Source organism: Bos grunniens, chromosome X (genome assembly GCF_055505025.1).
Source record: "Bos grunniens cultivar Pamir isolate PY7600 chromosome X, Bosgru_T2T1.0, whole genome shotgun sequence".
NCBI classification, from domain to species: domain Eukaryota; kingdom Metazoa; phylum Chordata; class Mammalia; order Artiodactyla; family Bovidae; genus Bos; species Bos grunniens.
This window is the reverse complement of record NC_141194.1, coordinates 91,062,993-91,090,151: the sequence shown is the minus strand read 5'-3', so window position 1 is coordinate 91,090,151 and position 27,159 is coordinate 91,062,993. Positions and strand designations below refer to the sequence as shown.

The following is a 27,159-nucleotide window of genomic DNA, read 5'->3' as shown; positions in this document are numbered from 1 at the left end:
AGGAAACAGAGGCCTTAAATGACCAGTTGAACATAATAGATATCTAAAGGACATTCCATCAAAAAATTAGCAAAATAAACAATATTTTCAACTGTACAAGGAATGTTCTCCAGGATTGATTACAGGCTAAGCCACAAAAGAAGGCTCAACAAATTTAAGGATATAGGAATTAAACATCTTTTCCAACCACAATATTACTAAGCTAGAAATCAATTATAGGAGGACACTAAACAACATGCTACTAAAAAGAAATGGGTCAATGAAAAAATCAATAGGAAATCTGAAAATACACTGAGACGAGTGAAAATTAAAAGACAACTTGCCAAAATCTATTGGAGTCCCAAAATCAGTTCTAAGAGTGAAGTTTATAGAGACTCAGGCCTACTTCAGAAACAAGAAAAATCTAAAAAAAAAAAAAAAAAAAAATCAAAATCTGGTTCTAAAAAAAATTAGAAAAAGAGGAACAAACAAAGCCCAAAGTCAAAACAGACAACAACAAAAAAATAGGAATAGGAAAGACAATGAAACCAAGACCTAGTTTTTAAACAATTCTTAAAAATTTGTAGGCAATTAGCCAGGCTCATTAAGAAAAGAGAACACAATATATGAAAGAGGAAAAATTACAATTAATATCACAAAAATACAAACAATCATAAGAAATAGTATAAACAGTTATATGCCAACAAACTTGACAACCTAGATGAAATGCATAAATTCCTGGAAACAAACAATCTTCTAGATCTGAATCAAGAAGAAACAGACAACCCAAACAGACCAATTACTAGTATTGACATTTAATCAGTAATGAAAAAAAACTCTCAACAAACAGAAATCCAGAACTATAATATACAACTTCACTGGAGAATTCTACCAAACATACAAAGAAATTATACTTATTCTTCCAAAATTATTCCAAAAAGTTGTAGAGGAGGGAACATTTCTAAATTCTTTCTATGAGGCCACCATTATCCTGATACAAAAACCGACAAACATTCTACAAAAAAATAAAATTACAGGCTAATATCCCTGATGAATATATATGGGAAATGCTCAACCAAATACTAGCAAATTAATTCCACAATATGTAAAGAGAATCATAGTCTATGATCTAGGGGTATTTATTCCAAGGATGCAAGAGTGGTTCAATATCCACAGATCAACCAATGGAATACACTACATTAACAAAAAGAAGGATAAATATCCTCTCAATAGATGCAGAAAAAGCATTTGACAAAATGACATATATTTATGTTAAAACTCTCAACAAAGGTGGAATAGAGTGAGTATAGTTCAGCATATGCTGAGCTTCCCTGGTGGCTCAGACAGTAAAGAATGCACCCACAATGCTGGAGACCTGGGTTCAATCCCTGGGTTGGGAATATCTCCTGGAGAAGGGCATGGCAATCCACTCCAGGATTCTTGCGTGGAGAACCCCAATGGACAGAGGAGCCTGCCGGGCTATAGTCCATGAAGTCACAAAGAGTCAGACACGACTGAGTGACTAAGCACAGCACATCTCAACATAATAAAGGCTATTTATGACAAAGTCACAACTAACCTCATACTCAGTGGTGCAAAACTGAAACCTTCTCCTCAAATCTGGAACAAGACAAGGATGGCAATTCTCATTATTTCTATTTAACATAGCATTGGCCGTCCTACCCTTAGGAATCGAACAAGTAAAAAGAAATAAAAGGTATGCATATTGGAAGAGAAGTAAACCTGTCGCTATTTGCAGATGACATCATACTATATATAGAAATCCTTAAAGTCTCTACCAAAAACAGCATTAGAATAAACTTAGTAAAGTTGCATGGTACAAATTAATATTCAGAAACATGTTGCTTTTTTATACACTAATAATAAATTACCAGAAGGAGAAGGAAAATAATCCCATTGCAAACAATTGCAAAAAAAAAAAAAAGAATAAAATAGCTAGGAATAAACTTAACCAAGGAGGTGAAAGACCTAAGACTTAATGAAGTACCTATAAAAACATCTATGATATTTCTCACAGAACTGTAACAAATAATCCTAAAATTTTATGGGACCAAAAAGACCCCAAATATCCAAAGCCATCTTGAGAAAAAAGAACAAAATTGGAGGTATCATGCTCTCTGAGTTCAGAATATACATAGATATAATACTCAAAACAGTATAGTACTGAAACAAAAACAGACACATCGATCAATGGAATAGATAAGAGAGCACAGAAATAAGGCCACAGACATATGGTCAATTAATCTATGACAAGTGATACAAGAATACACAATGGGGAAAAGACAGTTTATTCAATTAGTGGTGCTGGGGAAACTGGACAGCTATATGTAAAATGAGACTAGAACACTTTCTTAGACCATATACAAAAATTAACTGAAATGGATTAAAACCTAAATGTAAGATTTGAAACCATAAAATTCCTACATGAAAACAAAGGCAGTACACTATTTGATAAAAAGTCTTAGCAGTACTTTAGGGACCTAGTAAAATTAAAAGCTTCTGCATAGGAGAGGTAATCATAAACAAAATGAAAAGACAACCTACTGAATCAGAGAAGATATCTAAATGATATGTCTGATCCAAGGGTTAATATCCAAACTATATAAGGAGTATATAAAACTCAATATCAGAAAAGTAAATAAAACTATTAAAAATGGGTACATTTCCTGAATAGGCATTTTCCCAAAGACAACATACAAATATTCAATAGGTATATGAAAAGATCCTCAATATCTAATCATCAGGAAAATGCAAATGAAAACTACATTGAGAAATCTTACACCTGTCAGAATGCCTATCATTAAAAAAGACAACAAATAATAATGTTGGTGAGGTTACAGAGAAAAGGGAACTCTAGTACACTATTGGTGGGTACATAAATTGGTACACACACTATGGAAAATAGTATGACAGTTCCTAAAAAAATTAAAAGTAGAACTACCATATGATCCAACAATTCCATTGTTGCATATACATCTGAAGAAAAAAAAAGCACTACTTTGAAAAGCTATATGTACCCCAATATTCACAGCAGCATTATTTACAATAACTAAGACAGGGAAGCAATGCAAGTGCCCATCAACAAATGAATGCATAAAGAAATCCAATACATACATATATATGAAATGGAATATTACTCAGCCATAAAAAGATTAAGCTTTTGCCATTTGTAATAACACGGATGGACCTGTAAGGTATTACAATTAGTGAAATAAACCAGACAAAAAAGACAAATACTGCAAAATATCACAGGTAAAATATAAGAAACAAAACAAACAAATGAATATAACAAAATAGAAAGAAACTCACAGATACAGAGAATAAACTAGTGCTTGTGAGTGGGGAGAGTGGTGGCAGGAGTGGCAACGCAGGGGAAAGGGACTAAAAGGCACAAACTCTAAGGTATAAAATAAGATACAAGGATGTAATACACAGGGAATATAGTCCCTATTTCATAACTTTAAATGGAGTATAATCTATAACAATATCACATTACTATGTTGCACACCTGAAAGTAATATAATACTATAAATCAGCTTTCCGTTCAATTGCTCAGTCATCTCCGACCCTTTGCGACCCCATGGACTGCAGCACGCCAGGCCTCCCTGTTCATCACTAACTCCCGGAGCTTGCTCAAATTCATGTCCATTGAGTCGGTGATGCCATCCAACCATCTCATCCTCTGTTGTCCCCTTCTCTCCTGCCTTCAGTCTTTCCCAGCATCAGGGTCTTTTCCAATGAGTCAGTTCTTTGCATCATGTGGCCAAAGTATTAGAGTATAAGCTTCAGCATCAGTCCTTCCAATGAATATTCACAACTGATTTCCTTTAGGATGGACTGGTTGGATCTCCTTGCAGTCCAAGGGACTCTCAAGAGTCTTCTCCAACACCACAGTTCAAAAGCATCAGTTCTTTGGTGCTCAGCTTTCTTTATGGTCCAACTCTCACATCCATACATGACTACTGTAAAAACCATAGCTTTGACTAGATGGACCGTTGTTGGCAAGGTAATGTCTCTGCTTTTTAATAAAATCAAATTTCAATATAATCAAATTAATATAATTTAATAAATCAGCTATACTTTGATAAAAACTTTAAAGTCTTCTTAGCAACTCTGAAGGTCTGAGCTTAGGTTAGGTTGTAGACCATGCACTGGTTGTTGCACTGGTCTTGATGAAGTTGGATTCTTCTAGAAGAGTTCAGCCATAGATATTAGGGCATAGAAATTGATCAATTAATCCAAGAATGAGAGGTGTTCTGAACAGGTTTAATGACAAGATGATTCTAGAATTAGATAAGACTAGCAAGAGGAACATATGACAAGACTTAGGCTGGATGAGACACAAAGAAATATTAGTAAGGAGTCAGCAAAACTTCTCACTAGGCTCAACTTGAGAATCAAACACTCTCAGCTTTAAAGCAAAAGTTTCAGGGGTGATCCCACTATAAATTTCAGTTGTGAAATACAGGTATCTTCCTATCAGCAGACTGTTAAGTACCATTCAAATTATAGATGGACTTTTTGATTAATATGTACTATGGTACTAATGCCTTAGATTACTGTGAAAGTTGCTCAGTCGTGTCCAACTCTTTGCGACCCCATGGACTATACAGTCCACGGAATTCTCCAGGCCAGAATACTGGAGTCTGTAGCCTTTCTCTTCTCCAGGGGATCTTCCCAACCCAGGGGTTGAATCCAGGTCTCCCACATTGCAGGCAGATTCTTTACCAGCTGAGCCATAAGGGAAGTCCAGAAAACCAAAATCAAAAAGTTAAGAGGGCTATATCCATGGCGCAATCTGAAGCTCTGATTCAATTGTTAATATCATGCATCTTTGTGATTATAGAAGTAACATATCTTAATTGTAGAAAATTTGAAAGCTAAACAAAGGAACTAAAAGTGACCTGTTACAACAGCATTCAGGAAAAATAAAATATACTATCTTAGCATATATGCATATACCTACTTTTGTATCATGTTTAAATGCACAGGTTCTAGAGCAAAACTGGTTATTTTCTCATCCCAGAATAGTCATTTCAATAGCTTTGTGACTTTTTAGGCAAATCACTGAACTTCTGTGTCTCCATTTTTTCTATTTAAAATACAAATAAAAATGCTACCTACCTTCCAGTGAGATAGGTTATGATAAAATGATTATATATATATAGCACTTAGAACAATGCCCAGAATATAAGTAGTCCAAAGTAGAGGATAGCTATCATTACTGTGTGTAATATAGGAGAGTCTGGTCATAGTTCTTGGTTCAAACTCTGTGTCAGAACCACTCACTAAAAATATCAAATAAGAACTAGTGGGTAGACATCAGGGAAATGGATTTTTATTTTTATTTTTTTGTATCCTAGAAAGCTCAAGGCAGATATTTTATCCAGGGAGATGTCAGCACTGATCTGGCTCTTTCCTCAGTAAAATATTTGGCCTTGTTAATGTTGAGTAGGGTTCAAGAAGTAGTAGAGCCTATTAGTTCTAAATACTCCTTAAATAGAAGTACAAAGATTGTTAGTACAAGGTGTTTCCCTCCCCCCCCATAAAAGTGACGACAGTATGAGTAGAAAAAACTAATGCTGCAGGGGAGAAAAATATGCTATTTTTTGAGTCTGACAGGACTGTTCCCTGTACAGATAGTGGCACTGGCAGCTGTAAATCTATAGGGAACTAGGGACCAGATTAAGCCCATGCTAAGATATGCTGCACCTGTTCCCATTTTATGAGGCTTTTTCCTTGTCTCAGGAAAGAACCTTAAATCAGGAAATTACAATGTGTGGTCCTTTCCCCACCAATCTATAACTTACCAGAAATAATGCAGGCATTATTTAATGAAGTGAGATGTGAAATACTATAACTTTAGGCATGCATTTATAGGGCTTTATCCCAGGTGGCTCAGTGGTAAAGAATCCGTCTGCAATGCTGGAGATGTGGATTCAATCCCTGTTTTGGGAAGATCCCCTAGAGAAGGAAAGAGCAACCCACTCCAGTATTCTTGCCTGGGACATCCAATGGACAGGGAAGCCTGGCGGACTACAATCCATGAGGTCACAAAAGAGTCAAACATGACTTAGCAACTAAACACTAACAACGATGACAATCTATTTATAGTACAAAAATAAAAATACAAATAGCATAATTATTTGGGTGTGGTTAGCAGATGAAAAGTTGTATTTTGGAGTAAAAATACGGCGTTGTCTGTCATATATTGTAATTTTCATCCCAATTTATCTGTTATTATTGTGTTTTACACATATATATCTTCAATGTAAAGTAAAACGATTGATTCTTCTTAAAACTATTGATTCTTCTTAACTTTTTCTATTATTAGGAATTCTTTCCAATTTTGTTTTATGCAGGTTATTATATGCATTCCTTTTTCCCACATTTATCATTTGAATCTTTCTGAAATTTGCCATCTAGCTTTGACTAGCTTATTGTGTAAATGATAGAAGCATAATAAACTGCCACCATGCAGCAAGTATTTGAGTATTGTGTATTGAGTATTTTACCTGCATCTGCATTATATCACGTTATTATTCTCATTGTAAGTCTAAACAATTAAAAACAAAAATTTTTTAAAGAAAAATCCAAAATCCCTCCACCAATAACTAACATTTTGGTGAACAATTTTCTATAGGTTTTCATGTTTATAAGCACATGTAGATATACAGAAATATATAAAAATAAGAAGAAATTGAATTATGCTGCTTTGTAATCTTTTCCATTAAATTATATACAAATATATTTACATATCAATAAATGTACATCTACATTATCTTTAATTTGTACGTACTAATTGGCTAAATTCACATCATCCCAATTTAACTAGTCTATCCACTATTATAGCCAGTTAACTTGTTTCCAAAGTATTACCACTATAAACAAAGTACACAAAAAAATGTTAAGCTTTTTTGTGTATGTATCTTGTATTATTTGCATTTATGTTTTTACAATAAACTTTTAGTAAAATCACTAGCTTATAGAAGGTATGTACATTTCACATTTGTATACAAATTGCTAAATAACCCTCTGGAAATGTACTAAGAGTTAACAGTGCATTAGCTCATCCATATCCCTACACTGTGTTTTCTTAATGCCATAAATCTTCTCTAATCTGATAGGTGAAAACTATTAGTTTCTATTTTCAAAGTGAGTTTGTCTACTGGTATTCTTTTATGAATATTATTTTCATAACTTTTCACCATTTTTCTGTTAGACATTTACTTTATATTTGACATGTAGAATCTTTATATATTAAGAATATCTAATATTTATATCAGATATTTTTTTCCTAGTTTGCTGTTTTTTCAATCTTGATTATAGTATATTTTTGGCCATAGAGCTTTTTTGAAGGTAAAATTTATTAGTATTTTCTTTGAGTTATTGGTCTTCATAAAGTGATTAGAAAATCTTTAACTTCGAAACTATAAAATTATAAATATATGTTAAGTAAGAATATATAAACTTTTAAATGTATATATACTTTAAAATTATTTTCCCTTATAGGTTATTACAAAATATTGAGTATAGTTCCCTGCACAGTATATTGAATATAGTTCCCTGTGAGGTCCTTAATAGTTGTCTATTTTATATCAATATACAGTTGTGTGTATATGTTATTCCCAAACTTCTAATTGATCATTTCCCCTCTTTCCCCTTTGGTAACCATAAGTTTGTTTCCTATGTCTGTGGGTCTATTTCTGTTTTATATACACATTCATTTGTATCCTTTTTTTCCCTAATTCCACATATAAGCAATATCATATGGTATTTGTCTTTCTCTGTGTTGGCTCACTTCGCTTAGTATGACAATCTCTAGGTCTATCTGTGTTTCCCTTTATAGTTTAATTTTTTTACACTTAAATCTTTGACCCAACTGGGACTTTTTTAGTGTGAAAAAAACACAACTGGGACTTTGATTTACATAATGAGTATACATGTAGCTTTATTAAACTTCCCCTCAAATAACTAGCCCTGTTGTCCTAAGTGCATTTATTGAAAAGCCTGTCCCTTCTCCTAATCCATGGGTTTGAAATAACTCTTTATCACATCTTAAAATCCACAGCATATTTGGAAATACTTTACTATTTCCAAAGAAACAGACACACATTGGAAGGACTGATGCTGCAGCTGAAGCTCCAATACTTTGGCCACCTGATGCAAAGAACTGGCTCATTGGAAAGGACCCTGATGCTGGGAAAGATTGAAGGCATAAGGAGAAGGGGACGACAGAGGATGAGATGGTTGGATGGCATCACCAACTCGATGGACATGAGTTTGAGCAAGCTCCGGGAGTTGGTGACGGACAGGGAAGCGTGGCATGCTGCAGTCCATGGGGTTGCAAAGAGTCAGATACGACTGAATGACTGAACTGAATCATTAGTCACATGACTTTGGACAACCTGAACTATGACTCCTGTGACTGAGGAACTGAATTTTTAGTTGTATTTAATTGTAATCATTTTAAATTTGTATAATCACATGTTTATCAGATAGCAATTCTAGAAAAGAACTATTTTTAAAAAATCACATCTCTATTATACTTCTTAACTGCATTATTGTTGTTGTTCAGTTGCTGAGTCATGTTCAACTCTTTGCAACCCCATGAACTGTAGCATGCCAGACTTCCCTCTCCTTCACTATCTCCTTGAATTTGCTCAAAACCATGTTCACTCAGTCAGCGATGCCATTCAACCATCTTGTCCTCTCTCCTGTCCTCCTGTCCAACCTTCTCCTCCTGTCCTCTATCTTTGCCAGCATCAGAATCTTTTCCAGTGGGGTCGGCTCTTTGGATCACATGGCCCAAGTATTTGAGCTTCAGCATCAGTCCTTCCAGTGAATATTCAGGGTTGATTTCCATTAGGATCAACTGGTTTGGTTGTAGCATTATTGGATGATAATAAAATTGGCAATTTCCTATTTAACCTGTAGCTATCATTTTGACAGAGATTTTCAGTGAAGTACTAAGGCTAACGTTGAAATTTCAATGGCAACTCAATGAAATATGTAATGAATGCCCCCCTGTATTCATGACACTCAGCAGAATAAGAGATAGATTTGATAACCTTCTACAAGTTTAAACTTTAGTAGATGTGATAAAGTGCTGCTGCTGCTGCTGCTAAGTCGCATCAGTCGTGTCCGACTCTGTGCGACCCCATAGACGGCAGCCCACCAGGCTCCCCCATCCCTGGGATTTTCCAGGCAAGAACACTGGAGTGGGGTGCCATTTCCTTCTCCAATGCATGAAAGTGAAAAGTGAAAGTGAAGTTGCTCGGTCGTGTCTGACTCTTGCGACCCAATGAACTGCAGCCTACCAGGCTCCTCCATCCATGGGATTTTCCAGGCAAGAGGCCTGGAGTGGGGTGCCACTGCCTTCTCCTTTGACTATGGAGCATTAGAGAGAAATTAGGGACGGATACATGGAAGAGGTGGCACTAAAGCTGCTGCTTCTTGAATACAGTTCATTCTCAACAGGCAGAGAATTAGAGATGGGAGGGACTGAAGAAGTCCACAATAAACGAATGGCATAAGTAAAACCGTAAATTATGGATAATAAAAGGTTATGTTGCACAATAGTGAATGGTTTGGTTCCACTAGATCATCATGTGAGCAGCAAGGTAGTGAGAAATAAGGCTGACTGTGGTATATATACACAATGGAGTATTACTCAGCCATTAAAAAGAATACATTTGAATCAGTTCTAATGAGATGGATGAAACTGGAACCTATTATACAGAGTGAAGTAAGCCAGAAAGAAAAACACCAATACAGTATACTAACGCATATATATGGAATTTAGAAAGATGATAATAACCCCGTGTACGAGACAGCAAAAGAGACACTGATGTATAGATCAGTCTTATGGACTCTGTGGGAGAGGGAGAGGGTGGGGAGATTTGGGAGAATGGCATTGAAACATGTATAATGTCATGTATGAAACAAGTCACCAGTCCAGGTTCGATGCACGATGCTGGATTCTTGGGGCTGGTGCACTGGGATGACCCAGAGGGAGGGTATGGGGAGGGAGGAGGGAGGAGGGTTCAGGATGGGGAACACAGGTATACCTGTGGTGGATTCATTTCGATATTTGGCAAAACTAATACAATATTGTAAAGTTTAAAAATAAAATAAAATTAAAAAAAAAAAAAAAGAAAGAAGGCTGACTAGGTACGCCAATGCTAAATCTCAAAGGACCTCAGATTCTGACCAAAGAATCTGCTCCTGACTTTATAGCTAGTAGAGAGAGAATGAAGTTGTTTTAGACTAGTATCATCTAAGCTCTGAACCTCAGAGCAATAATAGATTTCTGGTATCAATAAAATAAAGTTTTCCAACTTAAATATATTACCTTGGAGAAATCACTGAAATATTTGGATGCTTGCTTTCTAGCATTTGTAATATAGGAAGAATCATCCACCTCACAAGATCATTTTGAACATTAAGCAAGATAAGGAAAGGGAAATGCATTTAACAAAGTATAAAACATGCACAATATAAATGTTAAAAATTCATAACAGAGTATACTGTGTGTGCTCAGTCATGTTCAACTCTTTGGGATCACACAGACAGTAGCCTGCCGGACTTCTCTCTCCATTCGATTTCACAGGCAAGAATACTGCAGTGGGTTGCCACTTCTTCCTCCAATAACAAAATATAGTGACCTAGATAATTCTTATAGTGATACACAGCCAAGTAAGCCAGGACAAGGCAACCTATTCAGGAATACATAGTAACAGACTAAAACACAGAAGACTCTACAACACAGTCTTAATAATTTTTTTATAAAGGCATAATTTCATAAGGCAAACTGATAGGATAATCTATCTTATTTGAGTCCCTTGATATTTACACGATCTGGGTTCATAGTAACAGGTCACCCAGTTCAATCTACCAAATCTGATATTTGAATTCCCATCAAATACTTGGCCACATTATGTACAGTGGTGAAGAACTGTGTATGTGCAGAACACATTATGTAGTACAGGGGTATAGAACTTTCTAAGCTTACAGTACAAAGTACTGAATTTATTCAGTTCAGTTTCTCAGTCTTGGCCAACTGTTTGCGACCCCATGGACTGTAGCACGCCAGGCCTCCCTATGTATCAACTCCCAGAGTTTACTCAAACTCATGTCCATGTCAGAAAAGTCTTTGTGACTTGGTAACAGTGCATACCATTCAATCCACTCACTATGTATTCAACACTTTTAACTAACCAGTTAAAAGCTCTTCAGGAAGATTACTTCTAATATGCAGAATATATTGGAGAGCAGAGCAAAGATAATGAGAGGTTTTTATAGTAGACCAGGTCAAGAATCTGGACTGGGAAAGGAGGAGGCAAAGGCAGGATGAGGGAGGGAAGAGAGGATGGAAACAGCAGGCCAGGTTACAGGAAGAGAGGGGGCAAAAGGAAGGGCCTGGGGATGGAGAGGAAAGGCGGAGGGAGGAGAGGGGACATAGGGCAAGGGGAGGGCCATGAGGGAGAAACTGAGCGGGCAATGGAGATGAAAAACATAGAGGAATCGAGGGAAGCGAGGAACGGGAGGGAGAACAGAGAGGAAGGAGATGAGAGGGGGCTAGATAAAGGGGAGGAGGACAGTGAGGCAGGGGTGGGGGATGCAGAGAACGGGGTGGGACAAAAAGATTGGCTGGGGGGTTCAAGAGGATGGGTTGGGGGAGTGGGAGACTCAACAGAAGGGGAAGGGGGGCCAAGTGGAAGAAGAAAGGGGGACCCAGTGGAAAGGGCAGGAGATGCAGAGAATGGGACAGGGACAGAGAGGAAGGAGCAGCCAGTGGACCAAGAGGAAGGGGCAGGAGTGAGTGAAAGAGGTGGGGGGAACCAAGGGGAAAAGGGGAAAGGGAAAGGGGGACTGAGTGGAAGGGGAGAAGGGGTAGAGGGCAGAAGGGGAAGGGGGACTGATTGAAAAGGAAAAGGAGACCAAGTGGAAAGGACAAGGACTGGTGCGCAGAGAAGGGGATGGGAATGGAGAGAAAGGAACCAGAGAGAAAGAGTTTTGGGGACCGAACAGAATCAGGGGAAACAGAGCAGAAGGGGAGGGGGAACTGAAGGGAAGGGGTGAACTGAACTAAGGGGAGGGGGTTAACAGAGGGGAAGGGGGGACCAGGTGGAAGAGGAATGGGGGCCTCAGTGGAAGTGCCAGGGATGCAGAGATGGAGAGAAAAGACCAAGAGGAAGGGGTGGGGTGAGGAAACCGAGCAGAAGAGCAGATGGACCAGGGGTACAAAGTGGAAGGGGATGGGGAACCAAATGGAAGGGGAGGGGGATGGAGAGCAGGGGACACAGTGGAAGGGAAGAGGAGAACTAAGTGGAAGGGGCACGATGCAGAGAAGAGGACCTGAGAGAAAGGACTAAGAGGAAGGGGTGGGGGAAACTGAGCAAAAGGAGTGTACTGAGTGGAAGGGGAGTGGGGAATGGAGAGAGGAGGACAGAGCAGAAGGGGAGAGGGGAACTGAGTGGAAGCAGAATGGGGGACTGATTGCAAGGGACTGGGTAACCAAAGGCAAGGGAGGAAGGACTGAAAGGGGAAGGGGGACCCCGAGTGGAAGGGGCGGCAGATGCAGAGAAGGGGATGGGGACAGAGAAAGGGTGGGGGGGAATCAGTGGAAGGTGTTGGGGGGACCAATGGAAGGGGGTGGGTGTACTGAGCAGAAGGGGTGGGTGACAGAGAAAGGATCCCAGGGTAAGGGGTGGGGGATGCAGAGAAAGAGGAAGGGGACAGAGAGAAAGGACTGAGCAGAAGGGGTGGGGGGACCCAGTCGAAGGGGTTGGGGGGACCTAGCGTAAAGAGTGGGTGGTGCAGAGAGGAGGGGGACAAAGAAAAAGGACTGAGAGGAAGGGGTGGGGGGATTAAGTTGAAGGGGAAAGGGGGACTGATTGAAATGGGAAGGGGGATGCTGAGAAGGGGATGGAGACTGAGAGGAAGGGCAAGGGGACCAAGCCAAAGGGGTGGGGGAATGGAGAGGAAGGGGAGGGGTTCTGAGTGTAATGGTGGGAGGACGGAGAAGGGGTCCCAGGGGAAGGAGTGGGGGGTGCAGAGAAAGGGAGGGGAACAGAGAAAGGACTGAGAGGAAGGGGAGGGGGGCCATCAGAAGGGGAGGAAGAATGGAGAGGGAGCACTGAGTGGAAGGGAATGGGGGACCGATTGCAAGCCATGGGGGGAACCAAGGGGAAGAGGGGAATACTGAAAGGAGAATGGGGACCTGGGGACCGGGCAGAAGTGGAAGGGATCGGGAGGAAGGGGAAGGAGGGACTGAGTGGAAAGTGTGAGGGGTATGCAAAGAAGGGGATGGGGACGGAGAGAAAGGACCGAGAGGAAGGGGTGGGAGATGCAGAGAATGGGATGAGGAAGGAGAGGAAGGGTGGGCGGATGGAGAGGCAGGGGCAGGAGGAACCAAGGGGAAGAGGGGCTGAGTGGAAAGGGTGGAAGATGCAGAAAAGGGGATGGGAACTGAGAGAAAGAGTAGGGGGACCAAGTGCAAGGGGGTGGGGGTGAACCGATGGAGGGGAAGAGGGCACAGAAGGGGAAGGAGGAACGGATTGAAATGGCAAGGGAGACAGAGTGGAAAGGATGACGGGGTGGGGTGCAGAGAAGGGGATGGGGATGAAGGGTGGCAGGATCAAGTCAAAGGGTGGGGGGACCGAGAGGAAGGGGAGGGGGACCGAGCAGGAGGGGCTGGGGACCAAGAGGAAGGGGAGGAAGAGTTGGGGGGAACAGCAGAAAGAGAGGGAGGATGGAGGGGTGACCAAGCGGAAAGGGAGGGGGCAACTGACCAGAAAGGAATAGGGGACCCACTGCAGGGGGAATGAGGGACTAATTGTAGGGGGTGGGGGAAATCAAGGGGAAGAGGAGGGGGCTCAGTGCGCAGATGCAGAGACTGGGATGGGGGCTGACAGCAAGGACCAGGAGGAAGGAGTGGGGAAACGGAGAGGAAGGGGTGGGAGGAACAGACCTGAAGGAGGGGTTACCCAGCAGGAGGGGAACCAAAGGGGAGAGGGGACTGAGGGGAAGGGGTGGGGGGAAGTGAGTGGAAGAGGGGAACAAGTGAAAGGGGAAGTGGAACCAAGTGGAATAGGGGGAATGCAGGGGAAGTGGGACAGAGAGGAAGGGTGGGGGGACCGAGCTGAAGAGGAGTGGGGACCAGTTGGAAGGGGCTGGGAGAATCCAGTGGAAGAGGAGGGAGGGGCCTATTGAAATGGGAAGAGGGACCAAGTGGAAGGGGCAAGGGATGCAGAGAAGGGGATGGGAGAGGTAGGGTGGAGGGACCCAGTGGAAGGGGAAAGTGGGAAGGATTGAAAGGGGAAGGGGGACCAAGTGGAAGCGGTGGGGGATGCAGAGAAGGGGATGGGTGGAGGGAAAGGGTAGGGGGACCCATCAGAATGGTGGGGGATGCAGAGAAAGGGGAAGGGGATGGAGAGAAAGGAAGGAGAGGAAGGGTTGGGGGGACAAAGAGGAAGGGGAGGGGGCACCGAGGGGAAAGGGTGGGGGATGCAGAGAAGAGGATGGGGATGGAAAAGAAGGGTGGAGGGACCTAGCCTAAGGGGAGGGAGGACAGAAGGGGGAACCAAGGGGAAGGGGAGGGGCACCGAGCAGAAGGGGAGGGATTCAGAAAGAAAGGACTGAGAGGAAGGGGCAGGGGTGGGGGGACCCAGAGGAAGGGCCGAGGAGTGGCTGTGAGGAAGAACAAGGGGAAGAGAGCAAGGACAGGGAAAAAGAAAAAGAATCTAGAGGACTTGTCAGGGAGAGGCAATAGTAATAGAAGAGAAAAGGTATTTCAGAGACAGAACTTGGGGCATATAACAAGATGCAAGAGGCAGGAATGGAAGGACACACAGGAGTCATAGATGACTGAGAATTAGTGTTTGAATACATTTTACATGCCAATAAAACACCCAGTAATGGAATAAAGGAAGTTAGATATAAAGTATGTTGGAACTCAGGAGAAAAGCCAAGGAACAGCTACATTAAGAGGTGAGATTTAAGAACAAGAAGGCAGGAAGGCAGCTAAAGCTGGGCTCCTTGGCACAGAGAATATGTGTTTAGGTTGATTGATCAAAGACTTGGAGCAATACCTGTGTCTGGGGACGCCCTAAAGAAACTGGCCCACGATGGACTCACTCTAGTGCCTCTGGTCTCACTGAGAAGCAGTTCAAAGTGAACTAGCCCAAAAAGTCTGAATTCATTGCTGGCTTTGGCCAAATGGACCCACGAAGTACATCTTTTCATCAGGTCTTATATTGGCCAGGCATGTTTTACCCTGGAATCCCTTGACAATGACAGCTTAGAGTCTAAATTTCATAAGAAGCTTATTTTCAAGTCCTAGCTCAGGATAATTAAAGCACACATTGCACATTCAACATTTATCTTTCTCCACCAAGTTGGCTCTGAACACAGCTTCTTGGTGTAGGCTCAGGAGACAAACCTCAGGGGTTAAGGGTTGCGGGCTGCTAGCTATGACTAGAAACCAGCCCTGAGAAGCCCTGTTAGGCCACATCTTGAGATTGGGTGGTAATTTGCCTTACTTTTAGGTCTTATTACTAAACAGCTGAAATTTGGGATGTTTTTTATTTCTTCCATTTGGGTCACAGGGCATTTTCACCAAGGAGATTATAGTACCTTTTCAAATGGAGAAGGCAACATGTGCATTCTTCTAACAGTTCTGGCTCCTATCAGTACTGCCACAGTCAAAGAAATATCCAAGTCCAAGGGAGAAAATGTAGTTTTTTTCTCCTTTAAGTTTCATCATATTACAGCAACCTGTCACAGAATCTACTCAAACCATTAAGTTGTACACAGGACTGACTCCCTTTCAGGAACAGATAGAAACATACAATTGTGTTTTACCAAAGTATGATCATTTCAACCATATTTTAATCCATTTCACTTTCTCAGCCTATCCTCTTCTCAAACAGCAAGTGTTTTACCCTGAGCCATTTCAATGATTTATGCAAGCCAACTTAATTGATAAAGTGAAGTTTTTTTTTAAACAAAGCTGGAATAGTTTTTCTTTCTTATAAGGGTGAACTCTTTAGAGCCCCGGTTCCCAACCTCTGGGCCATGGACCACTTCTGCCAGATTAGTGACAATATTAGATTAGAAATCAAGTGTACAATAAATGTAATGAACTTGAATCATCCCAAAACCATCCCCCCCACCACCGCAGTCCATGGAAAAACTGTCCTCCTTAAAACTGGTCCCTGGCACCAAAAAGGTTGGGGACCGCTGCTTTAGAGTATGACTTCTTAAAGCCAAATAAAACTTCAGCTCTTAGTACCTGCAGAGACGTATGTCAAGTGGGTAATTTGGGCTATTCCTCAGGTAGCCATGCCATCCATTACACCCTGCCAAGTAGCATATGCCTGTATGGATTCTATCACTAATTATTGGTAAACAAGGAAGTTCTACTCAATTAAAGAACAGTGTCCCAGGAAAGGAATAGGTAAATCAAGACTCAGACTCAACTTGGTCAGTAAATACTACAATCTAGAGGCACCCCTAAGTTCCCCATACCTGATTAGCACCTTTAGCCTCTGCATCCAGACATCCTGGCATTAGGAGTCTCATAGAAATGGAAAATGGTCCCATTGCTCAACTGGAGTTAAGACCACCCAGAAATTATTGAGGGCCACAGAGACCATACTGTAAAACCAGCTTAAGTCCCTAGCTATTCCACTCTGAAGGTCTGGTCTTGACCCATCAGACAGAAACACAAATGGCCATGGCTCACAGTCACCAGGACATCTTTGGTCACCATGTGCTCCTCCTTCCAACCAGCTGGAGCTAGACTGGGCAAACCAGGAACCTTTGGTGCCACAACATTTTACCTGGATTTAAATACTTTCTATTTAAATTATCTGCTTCAACTGCACGTGATTGTAGGCTATCTACCCCAAGGCAGCCCCCAAGTTGGACAGCTCACACGGTGAGCAGGTGGCTCAGAATCAGAGCCATTGCATCGGGTCCAGCCACAGCACAGCACAGCCCAGTCGGATAGCAGTGGCCCTCTAACAGGTTGTTCTGTGCAGGAGGAGTACAAAGGATGGAGTGGGCACAGGTAGGCACTTCCACTACAACCCTGGCTCAGGTATATCTGGAAATTTCACTCACCCTAGGCCCCAGGTTAGTTGCCTCATTCCTGTTTGGGGAAGCGAGTGATGCTGAGAAAAAAAAAAAAATGCCTCCTGAGCCACAAGACCAGGCAGAAGCTGAAGACCCTGTTGGCAAGAAGCCCAGTAGCAAAGCATTCAATGAGAACCACTGCCCCTAACTCCTCAAGGAGAGACCATGCCGGGGTTGGCGGCATCAGTGGGGAAGTGGATCTCAGTCCTCCACACCTGTGCTGGACACTTAACTTCTTCCCTCCCAGGGGCCCGGTAACCAAGTCAGCCTTCCTGAGCAGCACAAAGCTGCTAAACCTGCAAGGCTTCAGGGAAAAGTCCTTCCCTTCCTCTCTTTCTCCTTCCTTGGGGGCCTGACCCCCAGCTGTGTGGCATGTTTAATAATCTATAATTTGGCTTCCCTGACCAGGAAAAGAAAGCCTTCTTGAAAGTCAAAAGAAGATGAAACTGAATGAACTGGTGGGGGATAGATTATTCCTGAATAGACTCCCGCCAACACACACACACACACACCCCAATCCCCACCCCCCACCCCACCCCCAGAGTAGCTTTCAGCCAAGAGGTACTTTTCAAACACTCCAGCCCAGGCATAACTTATGTGGGAGGCACTGAGGAAACAAATATGTTTACTAACACCTCCTGCAAATTCCCTGGGTCATAGAGATGGGTCCCCCCCCATTCCCCCCCCCCCCGGCGCCCCCACGCCTAGGCCTGGGGGGGGGATGGTGCAGGAACTAGGAGGAAACCCTGGAACAGAGAATTCTTATAACTGTACACTTCCTTTGCCAGATCACTCTGCTTAAGAATTTTTTTCTTAAACATCTGATACTGACAAATCAAGCTAGTTGCTCCAATGGCAGACCCAGGGTGGCAAGTCGGGTCACATGCAGTGGCTGTCCCTCCTCTCCCTCTCTGGGGTCCCTTTGCAAGGAGTTAGAAGTGCAGCTTAGCGCTTGTGGCTCCTTTCCCTCGTGCAATGGTTCAGAGAAGGTCACTCAACCCGAGAAACCAGCTCAAGGGGGAGCAGAGTTTCCTCTGGGACAGGAGACGTGGCGCCCCAGGATCTGAGCTGGGGTCCATTCAGGTTCTCAAGGCAGGCGGGCCTAGATGCCCTCTCTGCCCTCTGATCGCCAAAGCTCTCCTCTGTTTCGGGCTCGCTGGGAATCCCCAGGAGCGGGTATGTATTGCTGGGGAACACTTCACTGTTCCGCCCAGGAGCCACCTTCAGCCCCATCCCCTCGCCCATTGCTCTCCTGGCTTCTGGCACAACTGTGGGTAGAGTCAGAAAGAAGCACTCAGTAGGATAGTGCCTTCCAGGCTACAGAGCCCGTGCTCCAGCCGCAGAGACCACAAAGATACAGCAGGGGAAATGTAATGCACAGGCAGGCGAGCCAGCACCTGCAGGCGGGCTCCAGCTCCTCCTTGGCTAGGAGCCCCTGGCCCTGGGAGCTCTGGTCCCTAAACTTTCTCAGAAGGATAAATGAGGGAAAAGGAAACTGGCAAATGTTGCCTGACGCGGGGACCAGAGATGCAGGAGAGGCAGAGTCCCCGTTGGCCTCAGCCGGCCTGCTCTCTGAAGTCACCTGCACATTCTCCCCTGGCCCTCACCAGCTAACTGTCCGATTTTGAAAATGGGCATTACCTGTCTGAGTCTTGCAAAACAGCCGGGGCGTCCAGCGGGGCTCAAGCCTGCCGTTCCATGTCGGGGCGATCACAGTCCAGGATGAGATAGAGAACTAGGTTGCAGAGAGCCTGGGCTCAAGCTTCCCAGGCGTCAAGGGAGGCTGCCCGAAGGCGAGGGGCCCGGAGGAGGCGTAGGGAAGACGGTTGCTTCCAGAGCAGCCAGACAGGGCAGCCCCGCCCGTTTTCTCCAACTCCCAGTCCTAGCCAAAGAGGATGCTAGAAAACTTCTCCGCGCCCAAGGAAGACTTCTAGAGTTCGGCAGCGCTTCTGTGGACTTTAGGGGGAGCTGACCAGGGAGAGGTTTAAAGAGGGCTCCTAAATCACTGAGCCGCTATGCTGGAAACCAGGTGCCTCCTTTTGGCTCCGTGGCCAGAGTCTCCTAAGTCTCCTGCCTCTCAGCCTCTTCCTTCTCCAAGACTTTGCTTCGGAGCAGCCTTACTCCAGCCACACCTCGTCTTGGCCAAAGGGTGCACGGTGGGAAGCCGCCGCGTCGGCCCGTGGCCCCTACACCCCTACGAGGCACGCTTGCCCCAGAGGTCCTATAAGCCCTGGCGGCAGTGCAGGCAGCAGGTATGAACTCTGCCTGCCCGCCTCTCTCCTGCCGGTTCGCGGCTCCAACCTTATCTGGGAACCTTCTCCAGCCAGTGCACAAAAGCCTATATTATCTCCCCTAGCTCCGAAGAAGGAGCGGTACTCGGGAAGTGCGCTCCAGGCTTGCCTCACATCCTGCCACCGCGGCTGCCGCCTCCAGAATTTGCCTAGAGCGGGGGTAGGAGGGCAGTGGAAATCACCTACAGCTGCGTCTCGGTCGCTAACAGTTTGGTGCCTCCGGGCTGACTGATTACACCGGGGAGGAGGAGGGGATTAGAGAGAATAGCTCCGGCGCGTCACGGAAAAGGGTTACTGCTGCTCCTCCTCCTCTTCCACACCCCTTTGGATTCCAATCCCGAGTCCCCCCATCCCCTGGTTAAAAAGAGAAAGAGAGAGAGAGAGAGAAAAGCACTTCCCTCTTACCTTTCCCGGGAGAAAGTGCGTCCCAGCAGCGCCGTCTAGCGTCTTTACCGGAGTACGCCAGCCTAAAGGGTTAGGCCGAGCGCGGAACCCAGTAAGTGAACGCAGGAAAAACCGCTAAGCAAAGTTTGTCAACTATCCTGATCCCCAGTTCCACCCGTTGAGCAGGTATCTAGTTCAGCCAGGAGTTCACCTGTTTGGTTCCCCCCAGGCCAGACCCTAGTGTTATTAAAGACGCATGCCGCCTAATTGTATTCATAATGTGAGCTTCTGAGTACCAAAGAGGACTCCTCTTTTCCACACCTCTCACATTAGAGATCCTTAAGTCTCTGGGTTCTCCAGACCCGCCGGGCAAACGGTTGGCAAGGAGGGCTGGGACCCCAGGATGGGCTCTGAGATAGAACCCGGGCACCAAAACCAGGCAGTGATTTTTTATGCCATGCGCCTGAGGCTTGCCAGAGGTGCTCCTGACTACGTGAGTCTTCAAGGTCATGAAACCCAGGAGGTCCTCTCTTTAAAAGTGATGGGAGAGAGGGGCAAGGACTCAGGAACTGACAGGGTTTGAAATGCAACAGATAAAGAGACCCGTCTCCATGCCAGGTATCTCCCAGAGCGTTCTGCTCCGCTCACTGGCACCTTGCTGATTAACACACTTAACAGGATTGCTCATTTAACGGGTCAGCTAAGCGCTATGCTCCAGCATTTGCTGCTGCGCTAGGCTCCTATTAATTTGTCTTTCTCTAAGCTCTCTCCAGCTGTTCTCCTGAGGCTACTCCATCGCTCTGCATTAGCTGCGGAGAGTGACGCGAGCGAGAGAGCCAAAGACTGAGACAGAGACCGGAATCGACAGCTAGCAACAGAGCGTTCTGTGCGCGCGGCGAGCCGTGCGGACCCACACCTTGCTTCGGCTTCCGTGACTATTTGGCCTCGATCCACTATCCCCTGGACTTTTAAGGCCGAGACTGTGCACAACTAAAGTTACCGTCCCTGTCTCACTTCTCATGACAAGTTTATTAATTCTTTTTTCCCATTGACCATCTCATAAAATTTGGCAAAACCCCACCCTGGAAAATTATTTCTGCAATTGGTTAGGTCCGGGGATCGAGAGAGGTCAGGTGTGGAAGAAAAGGTCCTTTTGGCAGGAACCAAGTTATCCTCCCAGGTGTTTGGTGTTTATAGGCGCAGGGTGGTGGGGGGAGGGCTGTATTTTGAAACAGCGGAAAGATCTTAGAATTTCTGCTTCTGTTGTCCTCTTTTCAGATACAAGCTCAGTCTTCCGATGGGGACTAGAGAGCCAGTTTTCCCTTGCTCTTTGCTATAGAGCTCATATAAACGTCCTTCTGCCTGAGTGCCTGCCCTGAGCAATCCGGATCACCACTTCCAGCCATCCAGCTGCACCTGCATTAATGTTATTCCGGCTCAACGTAAAGTGCTTCCAAAAAGCTGGGAACTGCAGCAACTCAGGGTGGAAGAACACTGCCTCTTCACATCTCACCTGCCTAATGCCTCCACTCTTGCCTTTAGCATAGCCCAAGCCCTCATGCCCTGGGCCCTAGCTGAGCAGCTAGGCTGTCTATAGGTGAGGCCAACTGGCCAAACCAGGAGAGCTCTCATTTACATATGAAGGTGTTAAGGAGCCAGCAGCCAGGACAAAGGGAGCTAACCCAGGGTAGCAGCCAATAATAAATATCCCTAAGCAATTTGTCAAGTAAACAAGAGATTTTAAAGAAATAACAAGAAACAAACAAACCAAAAATCACCTAGAAAGCACTGTTCCTGTGGAGCCCTTTTATCATCTTTTATGTCCAATTCCACCTAACTTCACTCTAACACTCAGTGCCTTTTTGTATCCAAGTTCTATGTCTCCTGCCCTATCAAAACTCACTCTCCCATGTACCTACCACTCTTTCAGTACTCTTCCTGCTGACGACAATGTGTCGGTGTTCCAGTCTGATAAATACCTAACTAGTCTAGCTAACCTTACTCCCCTGGGTAATATCATCCTTCACCAGAGGCTTTGAGAAGATTTTCCAAATTTGAGGAATTCAGGCACTATGGCAGATTTTCTTTAGATGGAGGAAGGGCTCTTGGTACCCATCAAAGAAGGCTGCTGTTTGGCCTATTCAGCAGTTCTGGCTTATGGTTAAATGAAGTTATTGCAATAGAGTCAAGGAATATAGGAATAAGGAGATCAAACAGGAACAAAATGCCAAGAAGATGGGGAAGGAACCACTGACTTCTCAAAAATAATGTCTGGGACCTTGCTCCTCAAAGTGATATCCATAACCAGCAGCATTGGGGCATCACCTGGGAGCTTGCTAGAACTGCAGAATCTTAGAACCCAGCCCTGGAGAAGGCAATGGCACCCCACTCCAGTACTCTTGCCTGGAAAATCCCATGGACAGAGGAGCCTGGTGGGCTGCAGTCCATGAGGTCGCTAAGAGTCAGACATGACTGAGCGACTTCACTTTCACTTTTCACTTTCATGCATTAGAGAAGGAAATGGCAACCCACTCCAGTGTTCTTGCCTGGAGAATCCCAGGGACAGAGGAGCCTGGTAGGAGGCTGTCTATGGGGCTGTCTACAGAGTCGGACACAACTGAAGCAACTTAGCCGCAGCAGCAGACCCCAGCCCCAGAACTACTGAATTAGAAACTTCACAAGTTTCTTAACAAGAAACTTAACAAGATCCTAAGGTGACCGTAAACACATGCTAACAATTGAAAAGCATTTTAAAGAAAACCTTTCAACTCTGCCTCGTCCAGGAGAGGAAAAGGACAGTTAGTGTAATCACCTAAGGATCTAAAAATAGGGTCTGGCACCACCATTGTCAGATGATAAACACCACAGAACAAGGCCAGAAATGAGGCCCAATATATATCAAGTTATAGTTAGCAGCTCTACCTACAGACGGCCTGTTTGCAAAACTGTCCTTAGTTACATGAAGAAATAGATGAGAATGTGTCATAGCTTAAAATAATTCTATCACTACCACTGAACAAACAGATCGATTCCCATGTTCCACTAGAGGAGGGTCAGTATCATCTATTAAGAACAGGATTTTACACAGTTCAGCAAATTATGGGTACTCAATATATGCTCGCCGATTAATGGTGAGAAGAGCTAATAACCATTTAGTGAAGCCAAAAGTGTTTATGAAATTAAAAATTGTGATAAGTAGCTTTGCAAAAAAAAATAACCAAAAAAATATGCTGAATTGAAATGTATCTCTTCCAATGGCAAATTTCAAAGCTACCTATTAGGATAATACAGTGAGACTAGAGAACAAATAGTTATTGAGTGTCTGCTCACTTACCAGGTGTCCTACATACTTGATCTTATTTCATCCATGTTTCTAGACTTGGATGATGGCCCAAATTACCAGTTTGGCACCTTGTTAAAGATTCCTGGAACCATGCCGCAGATCTATTAAATGAGACTCTCAAGGAACGAACTGCCTCAAAAGAGGAGTACCTTTCTAAGCAAAACTTAAAACCCATGAACCCTAAGAGAATGATACATTTTACTATGTACTAATTAAACAGTTCTCCAAAGCGGGGGGAACTACAATAAGCAAAGTCGAAAGACAAACCATAAACTAGGAGAAAAATTGCAACAACCAAAGGGAGAATTTTATTACTATATAAAGAGCTCTTAGGAATTAATTAGAAAAATAAGCAACCCAACAGAAAAATAGGCAAAGGACATGAATAGGTTCTACATGTGAATGGATATGTATGCATGGGGAAATAACTGCAAACTAAACCATAATGGCAAAGAATAGGTATTCCATAGTATTGATACCTAGTGTTGGCAAGTGTGTAAAGAAATAGAGCCTCTCATTCACAGTTAGCTGGAGCGTAAAATAGTGTGACCACTTTGGAGAACAATATGTTAATGTCCATAAAGACTACTGGCATGAACTGAATCACCATACACATACTCATATATGAAAAGATATTTCAAGAAATTGGCAACAGTGATTCTTTTTTGGAAGAAGGGATCACTGGCAATGTGAAGTGAGATTATGTTTTATTATGTTTTACTACGTATTAGGTGGTACATTGGAATTTGTTACACCCTCACCGTTAAAGAATTATCCATTTGCACTCTTTATCTTGTGACTTTGAGTACCTCCCGTGAGGAATGTATTTCCCCAATTCCACTGTGGTTGGCCACATGACTTGCTATGAGCAAAGCACTATGAGCAGACAATCTTAATGGCTTGGCTCCTCATAATTCTACTTACCAGTAGTCCTGGGTAGTTCCTGGTCCAAAGAGAATAAGACACACAAACTAAACCTAAAACCAGCCCACAGTGTGAGGCCAAGCCCAGGCAAGCCCAAGAGAGATGAGGTAAACCCAAGCTGACTTACAAACTTGTGAATAGGAAGCAGATGCTTATTGTATGACACTGATACCTTGTGGGGGTTTTCTCATAATGCATTATTTCAACAATAACTGACTAATGAAATTCCCTTTATGCTTAGAAATATTTAAGCATATTTTCCACCTAACGAGGATTTTTAAAATCATAAATAACTATCTATCATTAGGACATAAGTTGAATAAAATATGGAACATCAGTACATACTTTCTACTACAGACTTATGTTAAATTTAATCCCAGTGATAAATAGAAATGTTATTCCTATATAGTTGTGTTCATGTTTTCCCATTTTTCTCCCATTAGTATTATACATACCATATTACATCACTGTTATAATTATTACATTATATGATTTATGTCTTTTTAAAGAAACTGAGAGAAGAAAGGAAATCAAATATATGTTTATATTGTTTGTATTGTTAACCTTATTTACCATGTCTGGTTCTCTCATTTTTCCCTGTGGATATGAGTTACCTTCTGCTGCAGTTTCCTTACTCTAATATAACATTGCTTCCACCAACCTCATTTGTGCTGTTATTGTCAAATATTACAGCTCTACATGTTATAATCCCCACAGCACAAACATACAATTGCTTTTTATATCAGTGAGAATAAAGGGAAAGAAATATTTATGTATATTGTCAAAACTGCCTTTACTGATGCTGTTTATTTTTCTTCATGTGGACTGAAATTACTTTGCAGGTAACTTGCTTTCATACTGGTGATGGTGGTGGCTTAAGTCACTAAGTTGTGTACAACTCTTCATGACCCCATGGACTGTAGCCTGCCAGGCTCCCCTGTCCATGGGATTATCCTGGCAAGAATACTGGAGTGAGTTGCCATTTCTTTCTCTGGGGGATCTTCCCAACCCAAGAATCGAACCCAAGTCTTCTACACTGCAGGTGGATTCTTTACTGCTGAGTCACTAGGGAAGCCTGGTTCATACTAAAGAAACTCAATCAGCACTTTTTAAAATTAAAATGGGTCTTTTGCAACAAATTCTATCATTATTATTTAATTTGAGAATGTTTTTATTTTGCCTTAATTTTTGAAAGTTCCTTTTGTTGGGTATGAATTCCTAATTCAAAGCTCTTTTTTTCTTTCAGCATTTTGGGTATGTCATTCCACTGCTTTCTGGCCTCCACTGTTTGAGAGAAACCATCTTTTACTCTTTATTAAGGTTTTGATGTACATGACGAGTCATTTTTCTCTTGATGCTTTTAAGATTTTTCTCTTTGTCTCTCAGAATTTTAACTATGATGTCTCTCCATATGGGTCTCTTGGTGTTTATGCTTTTTATAGTTCATTGACCTTCTTGGATATGTAAATTAATGTTCATCAAATAAGGGAAGTTTTCAGCTATTATTTCCTCAAATTATTTCTCTACTTCTCTTTTCCTCTCCTTCAGGTACTTCTATTATGCATAATTTAGTGTGCTTTAATGGTATCCCACATTTTTCCAAGTCCCTATTCTTTTTTCATTATCTTTTTCTCTCTGTTCTTCAGATTGCATGCCTGTGTGCTAAGTCGTTTCAGTTGTATCCAACTCTGTGTGACCCCATGGACTGTAGCCCACCAGGTTCCTGTGTCCATGGGATTCTCCAGGCAAAAATCCTGGAGTGGATTGCCATGCCCTCCTCCAGGGGATCTTCATGACCCAGGGACCGAACCCATATCTCTATGTCTCCTGCATTGGCAGACAGGTTCTTTACCACTAGCGCCACCTGGGAAGCCCTATTCTTTAGATTACCTAATATCTAATAATCTGTGGGCTTCCTAAGTGGCTCAGTGGTAAACAATCTGCCTGCCAAGCAGGAGATGCAGGTTGGATCTCTGGGTCAGGAAGCTCTCCTGGAGAAGAAAATGGCAACCCACTCCAGTATTCTTGCCTGAAAAATCTGATGGGTAGAGAAGCCTGACAGGCTACAGTTCATGGGATTGAAAAAGACTCAGACAAGACTTAGGGTCTAAAACAACCACAACAATCTATCTTCAAATTCATCAACTTTTTTCTTCTGTCAGTTCAAGTCTACTGTTGGGCTCCTCTAATAAATTTTCACTTATGTTATGGTACTTTTCAGCTCCAGAATTTCCATTTAGTTTTTTCTATAAGTTATATCTCTTAATTGTTATTATCTATTTGATTATATTTTCATCATAAATTGTTTTACTTCTTTAAGGTGGCTCAGACAGTAAAGAATCCACTTGTAATGTGGGAGACCTGGGTTTGATCCCTGGGCTGGAAAGATCCTCTAGAAAAGGGAATGGCTACCCACTCCAGTATTCTGGCCTGGAGAATTCCATGGACAGAGAAGCGTAGCAAGCTACAGTCCATGGGTCGCACTGAACAACTTTCACTAAGCATAGTTTACTTTAATTATTTAAACATACTTATAGTGACATCTCTGAAGTGTTTGTCTGTTACACCTGACATTTTGGCCCCCTTCCAGAAAGTTTCTATTGTTGTTGTTGTTTTTCTCTTTATTATAAATGAGTCATGCTTTCCTGGCTTGTTTGTTTTCACCTATCTTGCTATTTGGGGTTAAAAATTGGAGATTTAAGGGAATGTAGCAACTCTGGACACTGATTCCCCTCCTGACTCTCTGGGGCTTTTTTTTGCTTGTTGTTAATTTGTTCAATAACTTGGATAAGATATTTTAGTGAAGTCTGTTTTCCTAACACGTGAAGCCTTTGGTGTCATTCCTCAGTGGACAAAGCCTAGGCTGTGCACACAATCATCCTGGAATGACTGTAGTTTTAGCAGGGCTCTCTTTCACTGTCTCTTTCCCTGACCTCTCTGTTAGGCTGCGTGCCTCATCTGGAACCACACCCAGCTGTTATGCTCCAGGAATTGGGCTGATTGTTCTATTGTTTTCAACAATATTCTGTCCATAAACTGTTACAGGGTCTGAACCAGTTAAATTTAGGCAAGTCT

At 42.9% G+C, this 27,159-nt stretch overlaps 1 protein-coding gene and 1 long non-coding RNA gene across 9 annotated transcripts in view; one reads left to right on the top strand and one right to left on the bottom strand.

Annotated features, from left to right (window-relative positions):
• Positions 1-19,975, bottom strand: part of IL1RAPL2 (interleukin 1 receptor accessory protein like 2) — a 1,180,425-nt gene extending 1,160,450 nt beyond the window's left edge. For 3 of the 5 annotated variants that reach the window (XM_086387974.1, XM_086387976.1, XM_086387978.1), the window contains exon 1: positions 18,784-19,716. The gene's annotated coding sequence lies outside the window, so the exon portion shown is untranslated. Of the gene's footprint in view, positions 1-18,783; positions 19,717-19,838 lie in introns of those variants that run through there. The other 2 variants (XM_086387975.1, XM_086387979.1) reach the window with 2 other exon arrangements.
• LOC147340905 (uncharacterized) lies at positions 19,256-23,205 on the top strand. 4 transcript variants are annotated; one of them, XR_015159034.1, is made up of 3 exons: positions 19,256-19,394; positions 20,581-20,997; positions 21,096-23,205. It is a non-coding gene; the product is annotated as an uncharacterized LOC147340905 (long non-coding RNA). The 4 variants fall into 4 exon arrangements; XR_015159035.1 differs by lacking the exon at positions 19,256-19,394 and adding an exon at positions 19,734-20,003; XR_015159032.1 differs by lacking the exon at positions 19,256-19,394 and adding an exon at positions 19,738-19,929.
• Positions 23,206-27,159: the final 3,954 nt, after the last annotated feature.